The sequence below is a fragment of the Peromyscus leucopus genome, chromosome 15 (genome assembly GCF_004664715.2).
Source record: "Peromyscus leucopus breed LL Stock chromosome 15, UCI_PerLeu_2.1, whole genome shotgun sequence".
NCBI lineage: Eukaryota > Metazoa > Chordata > Mammalia > Rodentia > Cricetidae > Peromyscus > Peromyscus leucopus.
Window position 1 is genome coordinate 81859885 of NC_051076.1, and position 16948 is coordinate 81876832.

A 16948-nucleotide genomic window follows, 5' to 3' on the forward strand; every position below is an offset into this window, starting at 1 on the left:
CCTTTGTCTGTATGTATGGGGCTGTGATTACAGCAGGAAAAAGGAGAGGCTAGACTCCAGTATCTCCCCCTTCTGTGGGTTAAGTCTGAGCACTTTCAACAGATCGTCTTTACACATGAATGCAGCTTGCCCATCTGGGAGATGATGCAGAGTTGGCACTCATTTGTCAGACGGCAGCAGTGTGCACATGCATGCCTGACGTTCACTCACTCTCTGATCTTAGCAACGACAGTTCTCGACACTCTGGGCAGCAAAAATTAAATGTGAGCGAGCCTAGGATCACTCTATGTTTGTGTGTGTGTGTGTGTGTGTGTGTGTGTGTGTGTGTGTGTGTGTATCTATTTGTGTGTATATTTGCGAGTGTGTGTTTGTGTACTTGTGTGTTACGTTTGCATGTGTATTTGTGTGTTATATGTATTTGTGTATATGTTTGTATGTATATTTGTGTGTATGTATATGCAGGTATGAGTAGTGTGTGTGATCAGTTTTTCCTTTCATCATGTGGGTCCCAGGAATTAAAGTAAGATTGTCAGGCTTGGTGGCAATCACTTTTGCTCACCGAGTCATTTCAGTCATCTCACTGGCCTCAATATTCTAAATTTAGTCTGTGTGTGGTATATGTGTGTCTCATGATCTAGAGCTATCTTTATCTGTACATAAAGGCTACATAAAATCCAGTTCATTTTCTTGAAACTAAGAGGCAATGCTAACCCTCAAACTCACTTTGATAGTATTTCAGGTTAGTCCACAGCATTGAGGGGATTTTAGGAGCCCTTCTATATACTTAGAACCTATTTTATGCCTGACCAGATACAAGAATATGTTTCCCATCACCAAATAGCAATTTGGTAGCAATATAACTGGCTTCTCACTATACCACAATATGACCTTGCTACCCACAAAGATCCTGAGGTGGCTGTGTCAGTTGGCCGTCCTGTCATGGGCACCTAGAACATCATGGCACATCTGTATGTACCACTCAAGACACTTTATCTACAGCAGAAACACGAGAGGGCCCTCTGCTAAGCAGGACCTGAGTCATGACTCTCTGCTTCCTGAGTTGGAACTCAATGTGAGAAGCCACTTCTCCATGCTGCTGCAGTGGACCACACACACACCTTAGCCAAGACAAAGTCTTCTCCTCCTGTGGGCTTTGTTGGTTACTTTGTCACAACAGTGAGACAAACAACCTCAGATGCTGTTTCTCAGGAGCTGCCGCCTTGTTTCTATTTCTGGGGTATTTACATGTGTATGGGTGCATGTACATGTGAGTATGCACACAGAGGCCATGAGAGAATGCTTCCCTTTGCTTTTGCTTCTGCTAAAACCCGCCAACTTTTGCCAATACAAATCGTCTCCTTACAGTAATGCAGACTCTGACAGCCTCCTCAGAGATGTAGCTGTAATAGGAGTTAAACAACAAATGCAGATTTAAACGAAAACGGATTTCTCATAAACCATTAGCTGATGTAGGTCACAAGAATCAGATTAAATTGCTTTATTGAGACAACTAGTGTATTTCAGAAAATAATTCCCTAATGCTCTCAAGTTATTGAGTAACTTAAAATAAAACAAGGTCAAATTTAACCTACATGTGAAGGAAGGAGGAGAAAACAAAAGCTCAGAGAAACGTGACTATGATGTGGTGAGCACAGCCTCAGTGCCAGTCCTCCAAAGGCACACCCACTTCCTGCAGGAACTCCTGCCCTTCAAATGACATCTGAATCAGCTGGCACCTCTGCTTTCCACCTGGCAGATTATCAAGGAGAACACAGGCCCTCGCTCACACATAGACATGATTTCCTCGGAAGCTGATGCCAGCCTGGTCTTCTTCAGCTGATGAGGAAGCAGGCCAAACAAGGCCATACATTTAAAAATATCATCTAACCCTGAACCCAAAGTGTAATAAGCACAAAAGAGACAAAAACAACTCGAGTCTGGGTTTTTCTGTCCATAAATCTAGAACAGATCCAGGTAACCTCTCTCAATTTTTGGCAGCTCTCCAAGTTTAATGACCATCTGCATAGGAATGATCATAGAATAGGATATCAGCGGGGCGGTGGTGGCGCACGCCTTTAATCCCAGCACTCGGCAGGCAGAGCCGGGCGATCTCTGCGAGTTCAAGGCCAGCCTGGACTACGAAGTGAGTTCCAGGAAAGGCACAAAGTTACACAGAGAAACCCTGTCTTGAAAAACCAAAAAAAACCCAAAAAACAAGAAAGAAAAAAAAAGATATCAAACCCACTAGAAATGCCAACTCCCTCATTTCTGAGCATGGTTAGCAGACTCCGATACTCCACACATCATCAAACTGTCACTCATTGAACCAACCTCCATATTAATACTGATTAAGTACCTAACAAAAGCAGCTTGAGAAAGGGTTTGGCTCGCACTCTGTTACAGTGGGGAGGTATGGGGGCGCCGCAGAGTCCGTGGGTTACATAGTGTGCGCAGTCGGGAATCAGAGAGATGATCGCTTGTACTAAGATGTCTTCTTTCTGTTTTCTCTTCTCCAGGACCTCAGCCCATAGGATGGTGCCATCCACACTCAGGATGAGTCAGTCTTCCCCTCTCAATAAACTCGTTCTAGAAACTCCCTCACAGACATGCACCTTGTGTGGGTCTGGATGTTTGTGCAGGGGTACACTTGTGTTCTGGTGCATGTGGAGACCAGCTGTAAACCTCAGATGCTGATTCTCAGGAGCTGCCCATCCTATTGCTTCCATTTCATGGGGGACAGCATGCATGTGTGTGGATGCATGTATATGTGAGATGCCTACAATTGACATTAAGAATCATCCTCAAGGTTCTTCTACCTTATACAAGCAGGCATGGTTTCTAGATTTCAAGCCTAGATAGAGCTCCCCCATTAAGTCTTGCCAGCCAGCTTCCTTGGGGATCCTGCGTCTTTACCTCCCAAGGCCAGCATTACAGGTGGCTCCTCATATCCACCAGCAATTAGATGGTTTCTGACAATCCCAACTCTAGTCCTCATACCTGGGCTCCAAGCGCTTTAGCCACTAAGCCATCTCCACAGCCCCGACTTTATGTTTTGAGACAGGGTCCGTCACTAGTACCTGGGGCTCAGTAAGTACACTAGGCTAACTGGCCAGTAGACGGCAGGAATCTGCCAGTCTCTGCCTTTCCTGCACTGGAATTACAAGCACACATCATCAAAGCTGGCTTCTGGGGATCGAAGAAATCAGGTCCTCATGCCTTTGTGGCAAGCACATTACTAGCTAATCTATCTCTCAGCCCAGTAAGACATTTCTGGATAGGAACTGTGGATCGGGGGCTCTTACTGAGTTAGTGGTGACTTCTTTTGGTGTGATGGTACTGTGGCTATGTAGACTCTGGGGATGCAGGCTGGGAGCATACTTCAGTCGGAGCACCTTGACATCCCAAATGTGGCAGAAATTTACACGGGTGATTTGTTGCCACAAATCAGAATTGGATTTGTTTGTCTCAAAATAAAAAGTTGCAAGCCTTTCTACTTCTAGAAAACTCCAATGGTCCTTTTCATAGGTGTGTAAGGACCCACAGACACAAAGGTCCCTAACTCACTCTGCGTTCTTCAGAATCTAGCAGTGCTCCTGAGGCCACTGTGCTGTGTCCAGCAGGTTTGGTGGGGAGGTGCACAGGTCCCGGGGATCCAGTTTCAACACCTCTGGGCCTCCTATCTCCCACTGCTACATCTGTCTGAGGCTCCAGCCATCCTCAAACTCTAACTCCTTACCTCTGAGCCATTCTTGGAAGAAACACATAGTTCTTGACTCGAAGGCTACCTCCTACACTGCACAGCTGAGGAGACTCCTCTCCTCCTTCCTGAGCCCTTCATCAGCCCCATTGAAATGGCCCCTCGCCCCATTATGACTTGCTCATTCACATCTCTTCACCCCACACTGTTTCCTCTGGAGCAGGAAACACATGGTCACCATCTCCGTAAATTATAGCATCCAAGCGCATGCTGACCATTCAGATCTCAGGTGAGCCAAGTTGACAGGAAACACAAGTGAACATGTAATTCTACTGCAGGCTCATCCTGTGGCTTTCCATTTGCTTTGTCATGCCCAAAGGACCTCAGCAGCATCCACAAATGACTCTAAGGAGCATCTGCAAAGCCACAGACTGAGCAGCTGCCCGTGAGTCTACCTGGACCCTTTTAACTACGTGGAGTGGCCTTAATAATTCCACCAATATCTGGCGCCCAACGTGGGGCACGAACCCACGACCCCCACGTAGTTAAAAGGAAGATTTATTTAGTGGGTGACTTACAAATGAAGGAATAGGTAGATTGCGGGGGGTCTGGGGAAGGTGTATCGCAGTCCAGCGGTGTTCTCTGGAGCTCTGCTCAGTCAACCTCCACCGTCTAGGGTCCAGGAACTGAGAGAGAGCTCGCCCATCCAGGTCTCAGGTCTCCAGACACCTCCCCTGGCCCCGCCTCGTAGGCGTGACAGTTGCCAGAGTCTCAATGGGGGTTGGAACTTCCAGATCCAAGCTGGAATGGCTACCTACTACATCTTACACTTTGAATCAGCCTGGTTCTCAGGAGAATTTACAAATGAACAAACCTCGAAAGTCCAACAGTAAATGAAACAGACCACAGTGTGGTGTAAACTACACTTCTAGAGTACATTTCAAGATGCTTTAAGGGCCTTGATACCCCCTTTCATCAACCCCAGAGCATCTCTAGACAGCCCCAGACTGTCCCCAGATAGCACTAATACTTGTGGGTGGGCCAGACAGGAATTCTGTTTACAGATGTGGTGCTGGAACATGGCAAAGGGAGCCTCACGTGGATCAACATGTCTGCTGTGCGAGACACTCAAGTCTAGCACCCACCTCTGCATTCAGGCCTGCCAAGGTCTTACCCAGCCTCTTCTGGGACCTCAATTATCTGACTTCTATTTGCCCCTTTTTCTGCAGACTGGCACATCTTCATCCTAAACTGACTGCCTCCCATGTGTTCTCTCATCCTTATCTCTGCTGGAATCTACCTTCTCAGCTGAAGACATTAGGTGCCAATTTACTCTAAAACTCCCCCGACTTCTGCAATCCCAGCTGACCTCTGACATCATCTTCTACTTCCATAACATAACATACTTCTGCTTTCCCACTGGACCCCACTTTATTGCAAAAAATAAAAGCTCCCCTTCCCCCTTTCTGGGGCCATCAGTGGTAGGCTAAAAACTGGAGTCCAAACAGCTCTGCATGTGCCAAGTACTTCTACAAAACTGCAGTGCAACCATTAAAATCAAGAAAGTGACCTAGAGAGATTACCAACACATTCTAACTTTACCAATGACCGGTGAGAGAGACTACCAGTCTACGGACATCTATAGTATTTCTTTAGTCTTTTCCCTTGTCTTTTGTAACCTTGACAGTTTGAGAAACCGGCATGTTATTTCACAGAATGTCATTTAATTTGGTGGTGTTCAGGAGACGTCTCTGATTGTAGATGTTACAGAAGTGTCTCCATGGTTTCCCATCTACCCCACTGGGTGATTCTGCTTTTTTTACTGTCACCTGTGTCTCTCTGGTATTTCCTCATCACTTTGTGGAGTAAAGCCTGGGCTGTGTAAATATCCTCATACTCATCGGATTTTGTTCCCTGGTTTTACCAGCCTTCAGAACTTGACTAAGTGAATGCTGACAATGGGAGTCAACACGATTGTTTCCAGCCCCACCATCTGCTGCATTGACATTTGCATTCTCATACAGGTAGAATAGTCTCCGTTAGTCCTTCCTTCTAGTCAGAGATTACAAGTTTCACATTATTCAGCCAGTTCTAATCTCTGCCTGTTGAATGTTTTGATTCTGCGACAGTGCCAAGATTGGCCAGTACAAACAGCTCACAGCTGGCTCCTGCGCCCTTTGACACATCCTGGCCATCCTTTGAGCATTTCCTTACTCGGTGACACCAAAAGATATTTCAGGCTAATCTTTACTTCCTCTGGCCCTGGCCCAGATCCAGCCATTTCTCCAAGATGACAAATGTAATTTGGAAACTAAAACCTGAATAATAGGCCACCATGGTTGGGTATACTGCTCCCAGATCTGTTGGACACAGCCAGGAAATACATGGCACCCATGAGCCTCTTAAAAGATCAGGTAGATACTCCATTCTGGATGCTTATAGTACTCCCAAACGCATCAGCTGAAGCTTCATCTCAGAGAGTGATGTCCTCAGGAGATGGGACATTGGGCTGAGTGTCATGAATGGGATTGGTGTCTTCAGTTTAAAGGGGGAAGAAATAGGGAGGCAGGTGAGCCATGGGAGTGAGCATGAGGACCGAAGTTCAATCTCCAGCACACCGTAAAAAGCAGGGTGTGCCTCACACCCTGAAATAGCAGCACAAATTGGAGTTGATCTTTTTTTAAACAGGACATGAAGTTGTGGGGGGATAAGGGGGGACATGGGAGGAGTTAAGAGGAAGAGCCGGGGAAGTGAATATAATCAAAAACACTGTATAAAATTTGTCAGATAGTGTATAAAATATTTTTAAAGCAGGGTGTGGCCATGTGGATTCCTAATACCAGCTTTGAGTTAGCAGAGCCAGGTGGGGCTCTCTAGTCAATGGAAGATCCTGTCTCAAAATACAAGGTGGATGGCCCTTGCAGAACAACATCTGAGCTTAACTTCTGGCCTCCACAAGCCTTTACATGTGAGCCTGCACAGAACTATGCATCTGCATCCGCAAATACCCATACACGCACACATCCAGTCTCACACACATGCACAAACATGAACAACTCATACACACACTCACACACACACACACACACAGGCACACGCACACGCGCACACGCACACACACAGCCCAGAAGAGCTGCCCTGCTGTTCTCCATCTGATGGCACAGGAACGTACTGTGAAGTTGGTCATAAACTGATTGAAGCTGTGAAGCTGATTGTGTCCTCTTGGCTTTAGCCATAATCCCAAACTTGCCTGATTTCACCCAGCTGTGCCATTTCTGTTGCACTGCCATGGGTTAACTCTGATTTGTGGCTTCATAGGGAGCCTTCAGGAATTCCTGGGTTCCCAAGGGCCAGTCACATCCCTCAAAGAGTTCTGACTCAGTCCCCAGAACCCAGGACCCAGCAAGAGCCAACTCGGTCCACAGGAGAATCCTCCCATTGAATAGCAGTACTAGAAAGTCTCCACTGATGACAGTCACAGTTCTCTCTGACCGTCAGGTAGCCATGCATGAACACAGGGACAAGCACTTCTGTGGGTTTCCAGAACATTCCACCCAAAGCTCCACCCTCCTGGACTAGTGCTGCGTTTCTGTCCTTTCTCTACGCCCAAACCCCATGTTGACAGCACCACGTGGCTCCTTGCCTTCGTTGTGCTGCCCGGCTCCAGAAGTATCTATGACGCTGGGTAACGCAGAAGCACAGATCTACTGCCAGAACTGGTGGGGAGAGAAAGACCCCGCTGCAGAAGCAAAGCACTGCGAGGGGAGGGCGGGCAGAGCCAGACGTGACCCATTCAGATCTGTCTTTTAGAAATGACAACCAGGTTCCTGGCGTGATGGGTGTTTAACAATACTGTCAGTGATTTCTATTGCATATGCATTAAAAAGTTACCACAAAGGCCTAATATTCTGGACATTACAGCTTCCATCAAGGGAGAGGAAGGTATGTAATAAACATCCCTTGCTTGCTGTGTGATACGACACTAGCGAGGCCCAAGAAACCAATATCCATGAAGTAGTCTCTTGACGATTTATAATGGTTACAAAATGACACAGTTCACAAATCTATGCTGCATTTGAAGATAATAAATAAATATCTATACCTAGTCTGTAGATGTCCTCAAGAGAGACCTTTCAGGTGAGTAAAGGCTCCCTCTAACCTAGTGATTCTCAAGGTTGGGGGTCATAAGCATGCTGAGACAGTACTGAGAGCGACAGACTCCTCTTCTGAGGAGACTGGAAGAAAACCAAACACACATTTGTGCACAGAGCTGTGCACACATCTCCTGGAGGCTGACCACTGAACCTCTCTGCAGCGGCGAGGGAAGCATCACCCCCAACCGCTTTCAGGGGCCAACGACTGCTCGGTGCTAAGTTTTGAACAACAACATCAGAGAACACAGCTCAACTACCTTCTCAAAGACAGACGGGAATGTCTTTGTGGGTCTGTCTCTAAGAATTACTCAGCTCGAGTATGGTAGCAGAAAGCAGCCATAGAGAGTGTGTAGGCAAATGGACATGACTATGGACATGACTATGGACTTCTAGCAAAACTTTATTTACAAAAACAGAAGTAGTGGCTGGAGAGATGACTCCATGAGTAAGGGGCCTGCCACACAAGCACTAGGATGTGAATTCCATCCCCAGAGCACAGGTGAACGAGAACCTGGTGTGTATTTGTAAACCTACCACTGGAAAGGCATGGGGATTCCTGGGGCACTCTGGCCAGCTGACTAAATTTGGTCTATGGGCCGCAAGTGAGAGATCCTATCTCAAAAGAAATCTGATGGAACCCAGAGCACAACAGCTGAGGTCTCCTGGCTTCCGCACGAACATGTGCACACGCACACAGAGCATTCTCCCAAGCCAGCACAGGGTCATGGAACTAAAGGGTAGCTCTCTTGCCCAGCATGTGTGAGGCTTTAGTATAATTCCCAGCACTGGAAAAATAAAAGAAACCTGAGTACAAAGAACACAATAGAAAAATCCCAAAACTAAACCAAGCTCTGGGATCCTTAAAGGCCTGTGTTTATTTCTGCCAGCAGTTTATCACATTCATTTGTTATTCTCTTAACCAGAAGCACCATGCATGACACTTTTTTTCTCCCAAACAATTTGCTGTGAACAAGCCATTGTTCCCTTTTGGAGCCAACACAATGAGGGCAGAGTCATTCCATGTTATCAACATTTCCTGAAAGACCCTTTGCGGCCTTGTTTTCTAACTCATGGTGCTGTTCTATTAATTGACAACAGACCACAGCCAGATGACACAGGAGCACACTCGCTCATGTCCCCAGAGGTCCTTTCTGGAGGAGGCTGCTGTCACTGTTTGAACAAACCTGGCAGCTGTCACACTCTGCCATCCCCACAAGGGTTTGATTCCCTGGAGTCTAGAGCCACAGAGGTGCTCTCTGGCCTCTGCTTTCCTCTGAGGCAGGTCAGGTGTTCAGCCATGAGGTGCCCCACCTGTCCTTCTTCTGCTTACACCCCAGCCCGGCGGCTGCGGAATGGACATGGGTTGGACAGGTTTCTTCCAGAGTCCGCATCTGAAGCACAGGCCTGGCCAGGCACTAGCCAGTCTGCTCTGAAAGCATTGCAGGAAACAGGACTGCTGGGCCATCCAGAACAAAACAATTGTTTTTAATTCTCATGTTCCCTATATAAAAGCCAGCTCTCACTAGAAGTAACTTAGGCCTGTGGTAAACCACAGTACCAATACTTTGGAAAACTTTGCCACAATTTATCAAAAAATTTAATATAGAATTACCATTTTGTTTAGCAATTCCACTGTGGGCACACACCCAGGAAAACCACAAGAAAAAGTAAAATACATTTAAGGCACAAGCTCAAGACACTGCAAGGCACGAGGACATCCTGCAGCTACTCTCTGCCACAACAAAAGGAAGCCCCTCCCTACCTCAGGCTGGCGGAGGAATCCATACTGACCCTGTTGCTCCTTGATGCTGTACTGACTTATAGGATACCCACAGGAGCATTTTTCATCTAAAGGGTAAGATTCCACAGACAGGTCAGGGCATCATTCATCTCATGTCTACCTATGAAGTAACGTAACAGCAGCATGGATGCCCCGGTCATGTGGTTTAAATCCTTTATCTCCCGTGAGGGCAATAGAACTAGATTTCTCAAGGGAATTTATAAAGTGCATTTAACTTAGTTCTGAAAGGCTCTGATGACCTTTAGAGATTCTCATAGCCTTGCTTATTTACCGACTCATCTAGTGATTAACGATTTATGTAGAGGAGTGGCAGGGCCTGCTTCCTTCCCTTTATTCCTTTGCTTTTCCCCAAAGCCATCCGTGGACACACGACCAGGCCCTGTGAGGTCTTTACAGCAGTAGGCAGGCTGGGCTAAAGTGACGGACGTTCATGGTCATACGTAGAGGCGAGCTTGCATGTGCGAAGGGGGAAATAACCAGATCTGGCATCAGCACCTGCAGTCAGCTGCTGTCTGCTGACCCTGCCACCCAGAAGCTTTTATACAGAAACAGAACAAAACAAATGATATAAACAAAACAAAGCCCCAGCTCTCTTCCAATAAGATGTTGAAGTTTTTAGCTTATAGTCATAAAAACTGTTTCCTCCACAGCAGGTTCTGAAGATTCCTCGTTCACTTCATTTTAAGTGTCTTAGGACACAGCCAGGTTTATGATAAATCAATCTGTTGTCAGAATAAGACTGTAGGTTCCTATTTCTACCACACCAGCAAACCCACTCTTCTGGGGCCTCCCAGAATGGTGGGCATCACTGTCCCTTGGAAAACCTAATCATGAGCCCATTTAAAAGTTTAGTCAATGCACATTGCTACAATTTCATGTTGTGACCTGATCCCCAATATAAAGGTATGAGGAGGAGACAGGTCACGAGGGTGGTAATAACAACCCAAGTGAGCCTGTTCATCCCCTCCCACTGTGCAAGGACGCAGCTAGAAGTCACCATCTGTGAAGGAGGCAGTGAGCTCAAATTAGACACCAGATCTCCCTTGATCATGGGCTTTTACCTTCCAGAACTGTGAGGAATTCTGTTACAGTAGCCTAGTGTGCGTAAGAGATACACTTCCTGATTCTCAATGCAACCAGACTTTCTTGTTCTTGTCTCTTTTGTAAGTTGTCAAAGTTATCCCTCTCACACAGAGACTGTCCCCTATGGTATCATGGAATGAAAATCAAAGGTATAAAAGTCATTATTACCAAACAATGGGACACCTCCTCACAGCCACATATCTACCCTCTAATTCAGTCCCCTGGCTGCCTCAGCCCCTCACTTCTCAGACCTCTGCTCCTCCAGTGAGGACATTCCTTCCCAGACCTCCAGAGGCAGCCTCTCGGCCCCAGGGTGTCCTTATTCTCTCCCCCAGGTAATTCTCTGTGTAGTGTTGGCCCCAGGGATGCTGGTGTCACCGACCTCAGCACTGCACACACCGCCAGGCGCAGTCTGGGCAGGCGGCTCCAGGCACAGAGAGAACGACTGTAACCCCACTTCTTCCTGGGGAGAAAGCTAGAACACGCAACGCTTTCCTCCAGGCTCTGGACTGCTCCGAGACAGAATGTGGTCTGACCCATCAAGACCCTTGGAAACTCACCAGTTTGGACTTGAATCTCCCACAAAGGTACTGGGGCTGTACTGAGGTAGAGTATCCACTTAGCAAACCAGAGGCCCTGGGTTCAGTTCCCCAGCACCACCTAAACAGGGATGGTAAAGACACACAGGCCTGTGATGCAGCCTCTAGGCACTCTAGAGGTAGAAGCTGAATTGTTGATCCTCCTCAGCCAGCCTGTGCTACATTAGACCCTATCTCAGAACAACAAAATGGGGGGGGGGGCAGCACAGCTCAGCACACACGGGAGTCCTCCCACACCTACCTGGGCAATTTCTTTGCTGGGAGCAACTGTGATAAGGGCAGAAAGAAAAAGAGAAGCAGAGAGACATGGACCGGGACTACAGCCCATGTGGTACAGTGTTCACCTACCATGCACGAAGCCCTGGGTGTGATCTCCACATAAGCCGGGGAGCTGACCCATGCCACTATGCCTACCAACTTAGGAGGTAAAGGCAGGAGGGTCAGAAGTCCAAAATCATCCTCAACTACATACTGTTAGAAGCTAACCTGAGCTATGTGAGACACTGTATTTTAGAAAAGGAAAAGAAAAAAAAAAACTAGGTAACTAACCAAATAAAACAGGTAGAAATAAACAAAGACGGGCCATAACGATGGCATGGTGAGTGAGTGCTGGCTGCATACCCCAGCCACCCGCAGTCTCTGGGATCCATGGTGGGAGATGAGAACAGACTCCCCAAGTTGTCCTCTGACCTGTGCACAGGTGTGTTTGTGCTCTCCCTCCCTCCCTTCCCACCTCTGTGTCGTCTGTTTCTCTCTGTATGTCTGTCTGTCTCTGTGTGTCTCTCTGTCTCTGTTTCTTTCTCTCCTCCCCCCCCCAACACACACACACTTAAAATATATTTTAAAAATTTATTTAAAAGGATCTAAATAACATGAAAAGCAGAAATAGAGTCGAGAACGAAGTCCAGTGGTCTAGCACTTGCCCAGCATGCCCAGGCTGTGGTTTCAGACTCTGCTACCACAGTACAACACATACACACACATGCATTCAACTTATAAAAGGGCAGTAAGGACCCAACAAACAGACAATCTGCTAAACAAGCCTTTTCTACTTGCCAGGTCTGCTCCTGTGGCTGATTCAAAGTCCTTGTTGCATAAACACCAGAACACTTGGGACACTGGGCCCTCTGTGTGAGAGTGTGTGTGTATCATGCTAGGCAGAATAGTTACACACAGAGCCGGTAAAAGTGGCAGGAGTCCCTATTAGCCCAGTAATGATCCCAGAATCTGTTCATTACACTGATGTGGCTTTGAATCAATGGGAATACAAATGCATATTGACCCCTGAGGTGAATTCTCAAAATCATCACCACAACCATGGTATAAACATTTATCTTTCTTAAAGCGTGCTTCAAAGAGAGCACATCTCCAAGTCTTTAACTTAGAATGGCTGTTCAGACACCCGGGATGGCCACCCATTTGGGATTGCCACCGGGGTCTTTCAAGGATGTCTCAAAGTTAACATGTCCAAAGCAGAATTCCTGGTTCTCTCTGTCCCCTGAAAGCCTGCTCTCCCTGTAGTCTCCCCGGCAGCTAATGGCAGTCCTGTCCTCCTAGTGACTCAGACTGACACCATCACTTACCTTTTTAGTATTCAATTAAAATTTTTTTTTGTAGTACTAAGAATTAAATCTAGGATTTCCTATGTGCTAAGAAAGTACTCTCCCACTGAGCCCCAACAACCCTCATCCTAGTCAAAGATATCTCTCTCCCTCATCTCATCTTGGGCTCACCCACAGGCTTGACCTTAAATACACTCACAATCCTTCTTCTCTGTTCCCCTGACTCAGGGTCTCTTATGAGCCACCACCATCTGGCTGGGGATTTTGACGCAGCCCAGCATGGATCTCTGTTCACCTTCGTGTGTCAGGTACCACAGTACTGGTGTCACAACCCCTGTCAAGGCTCACTGCCCTCTCCCAACACGGCAGTACCCACCCTTTCCATAAGAAACACGTACCACAACTCCTGTGGCACACCAACACCTCCCCACAGCTCTGTTAACCCCGGTCTTGCTAGCTAGCCTGCCAGCTGCGGGCTGCCCCACACGCTTTTACTCTCCAGGCCTCTCCCTGATCCATGCTGACATGGCTTCCCTCCTCACTTCCTTCAGGTCCAGTCTCCAAAGTCATTGTCCTCTGTTTGGGAAGGATTAGGAGGTATGGCCTCGTTGGAGGAAGTGTGTCACTCACTCGGGGTGGGCTTTGCATTTTCAAAAGCCCGTGCCAGACCCAGTCTGCCTCTGTGGAGCCGCTGTGAACTCTGAGCTACCTTTCCAGCACCATGCCTGACTGCTGCCATGCGCCCCACCAAGAGGTTCAGGAACCAATCCTGTGGAACTATAAGCAAGCCCCCAGTTAAATGCTTTTTCTATAAGCTGGTATCTTCTCACAGCAACAGAACAGTAACTAAGATAAGGACTTTTCAGAAATGGCAACATCTCCTAGAATCTCTTCTCTATTTTCTTTGTTAGCCATTAAAAAAAAAAATGAGACATACATCTGCTAAAACCTATGCCCCCCACCCCCCGCCCCCATTCCAGGCTGTGGCGTCATCCCATCTCCTTGATGATCAGATCCACGTGTGCTTTGCTCCTGCTGCGACCCCGGCATCTGGAGTTCTGCTCTGCACTCAGCACATACTCAGATTAAAAGCTGCCTCTGGGCTCCTCTCCCATCAACCAACGTTTAATAAGTCCTGTGAGGGGCCAGGAAGAGCTGTACTCACCAACTCTGTTCTGTCCACGTTCCACAACACTACTCACACTTTCCTAGCTTGTTCAATGCTTTTGCAAGAGGCATTGATGCCCCTAGAATCTCTGTATCCATTACTAATTGCCCATGTGTCTGAATGACTACATATCCTAAGAGAGATGCTCTTGGCTTGTATGTCAAACACAGTGAGAGAAGAAACTGGGAGTGGCCTGTAGCTCAGTGTCAGACTGCATGCGTAATGCATGTGAAGCTTTTGGTTCAATCCCCAACAGCTCCAGGGAAAAAAGTCAGTATTCCTTGGCTACCAATCATCCTCCCTAAAGTCTCTAAAAGTCAACCGAGGAAGAGCAAGCAATATCCTTGCTTAAATGCACCGACTTTGACCAGAAACAGTTACCAAAGCATCCAGATTAGCAACAGTGGAAGCCCCTTCCAGCATCAGGGTGAAGGGGCAGGATAAGCACTCCAGCAGCTTCAGTGGAATGGTAGGTATCGGAGAAGGCCTCTTTCCAGAGCTACTGATGAGATGGGGAATGGGCTGTGGGAGAGAAAGGGTGTCCTCTGACTTCTCAGTTCTCATCCTACACCCTCCTGCAAAAGACCCAAACCAACCCAAACTCAGAACCTTTCTCCCACCTCATTTCACAGGGTGGAGATGGGCAGAGCACCAGGGCAGCAGCACTGGGTACAGGCTGAGATGCTATCTACAGCAGCTTCTACAGGACACACGAGGGACTGTTCTGGACCTCCACAGCTGCCGTAATGCAAGGATGCTCAATTTCCTCCTGTGATGCCATAGTGCCTGCATCCATACTTGGTCTGAGAATAGGTAGGAGGCATCGTGCATCTACAAGGTCTCTAACCATGGATGTTTGCTCCACATACTATTCCTGCTATTCAAATTACTTCTGGAGTGCTTACAGGGCCTAATACCACGCAAATGCTGGGTAAATCACTTGTGAAGCCAATTGTTTTCTTTTGATAGGAGGATGGTTGGAACTGTGGACAAGGAACCTGCAGATGCACAGACTCTACTGAAAGTCTTGTAAAAGTTTATTTCTGGCTCCAACTCCATTAAAAACAAGAAACAAGGCTGGGTCCTATACTGCATGGCCTGTGTTCTTTATAGAAAATCTTCATTCTGTTTCCTTAAGGAATTCTTCTGGGCCCATTATTATACTTTATAAGAAGTTTTAGGAGGTACTGGGACCCCCTCCTTGCTGCAGACACAAAAAGGAGGGCTGAGCCACTGAGTTGAAGTAGCCTAAGGTAGCTACCAGAACCACACCTAAGCCTGTGCGGTTGTTTTTAATATGTAGAAAGAACTTTTAAAAAGTCAATCTGAACATTGCTATGCTGTAGTTTCTCACTCCCATCCCTCAGACAGATGGATCTCCCTCATCAACTGAGTTTTAGGAGGCACTTTGCCCCTTGAGGAAGCCCTGGCGAGTTCTGTGGGATGTAGGACCATGTTCCACATTTCTCAGAGCTCAGCATCTGTATTGCTTGGATACTAAATCTGATGCTTCTCTGCCCAAACTGTCAGGGAGACATGGAGGAGTACCAGCCATTCCACTCGCTGACTCTAAAGGGGCCCGTTCTTCCACCTCCCAACTGTGGGTTTTACCCGTCAGTGACACCGCAGTGATGGAAGCCTACAGGTCAGAGCCGCCTGGCCTCAAGGGGCGAGCCTTCCTCTGACCAGACATTGGCTCGGTCCAGTGACCTGCCTCGCTGTGCCTGCACGCCTCCTTCTGAGAGCGCGGAGCACCACCTCACACCACTCCTGGGTGGTGAGGTGAGGAAACCCTAGCAAAGCCCACGCACAGCGTATCGCCTGGCACGCGACAGCCACTTGGCAGGGTGCTGCCACTATTCCAATCCCATCATTTTTCTTTAATAGTTTTAAGTGAAACTGGAGAAGAAACAAAAGTTCTCTGAGCACTTTCAACAATTACTCCACATCCTTAAAATAATTCTCCTGTAGGTCTCCAGTTAAAAATAACTCAAACGGCTGTTATAATTCCACCAAATTGGTGGCCAGCTCTAATTGCCAATAAAACTCAAGTTACTGAAAGGTAGACCCGAGCTTCATATAGCTGTTTGGAGCATACAAAATTTGTACTGAGGGAATATCAGGAAAAGAGGATTTCACTTTGCACCATTTCTATGAAAAACATAAATATTCACATCAGGACTGGCAAATAGTACCTAAAAATGGGGATGTTAAAAATGCAGCATGCAATTTTACAGCTGGTCCAAGCTACTCCTTCCAGTTCATGGTGAGGAAGGTTCACCCAGTGGCCTCCAGAACTCGTACCCAAGTGTGTCCTGGCCAGTCTCCTGAGCTGCCCAGTCCAAAGGGAGAGGGCCAGGAGCAGGGACAGAACGAAATGCCTTGCCTAATCCTAATAACAACATGAGTGGGCCATCTTATCTGCCTATAGATAAATAAACCATCAGAGCCCCCCCCCCAGATATTAAGGGTCAGAGTCAGCTTTAAACTGAGACATTGTACCAGACAGTCTGAAAACATAGGTCCACTTAGTGTGGCCAATATAAAATCAAGCCTAGAAGTTTCTATTTAAACCCAAATAGTTAAATGACCAATAAGAAGTCACATGACACTAGAACAGGTGTCCCTATTTGTTCCCCATTCCAGAGTCTTACACCACCAGGATCCCCATCTGTTCTTGCGCCTGAAGATAATGAGCTGGTTCTCTAGGCCGTCATCTTTCCAGCCGTGACCCAGAAATCCCACTGAAAATCTAATGGCAGCATCTGCCTGACATCTTATGATTTATATAAAAAAGTTTTATCTACAACATCTTCCCTGTGACACCTACAAAAAGCAGATAGTGTCACCTAATGTCAAAGGCCGCGGCGAACTAAGTAATGGG

At 47.1% G+C, this 16948-nt stretch overlaps 1 protein-coding gene and 1 long non-coding RNA gene across 3 annotated transcripts in view; one reads left to right on the plus strand and one right to left on the minus strand.

The window, feature by feature from the left end:
• Rnf152 (ring finger protein 152) overlaps positions 1-16948 on the minus strand; it is a 75257-nt gene that overhangs the window by 21865 nt on the left and 36444 nt on the right. The gene's annotated exons all lie outside the window — the stretch shown is intronic.
• LOC119089095 lies at positions 10741-15153 on the plus strand. Its single transcript, XR_005092924.1, has 2 exons — positions 10741-11322; positions 14697-15153. It is a non-coding gene; the product is annotated as an uncharacterized LOC119089095 (long non-coding RNA).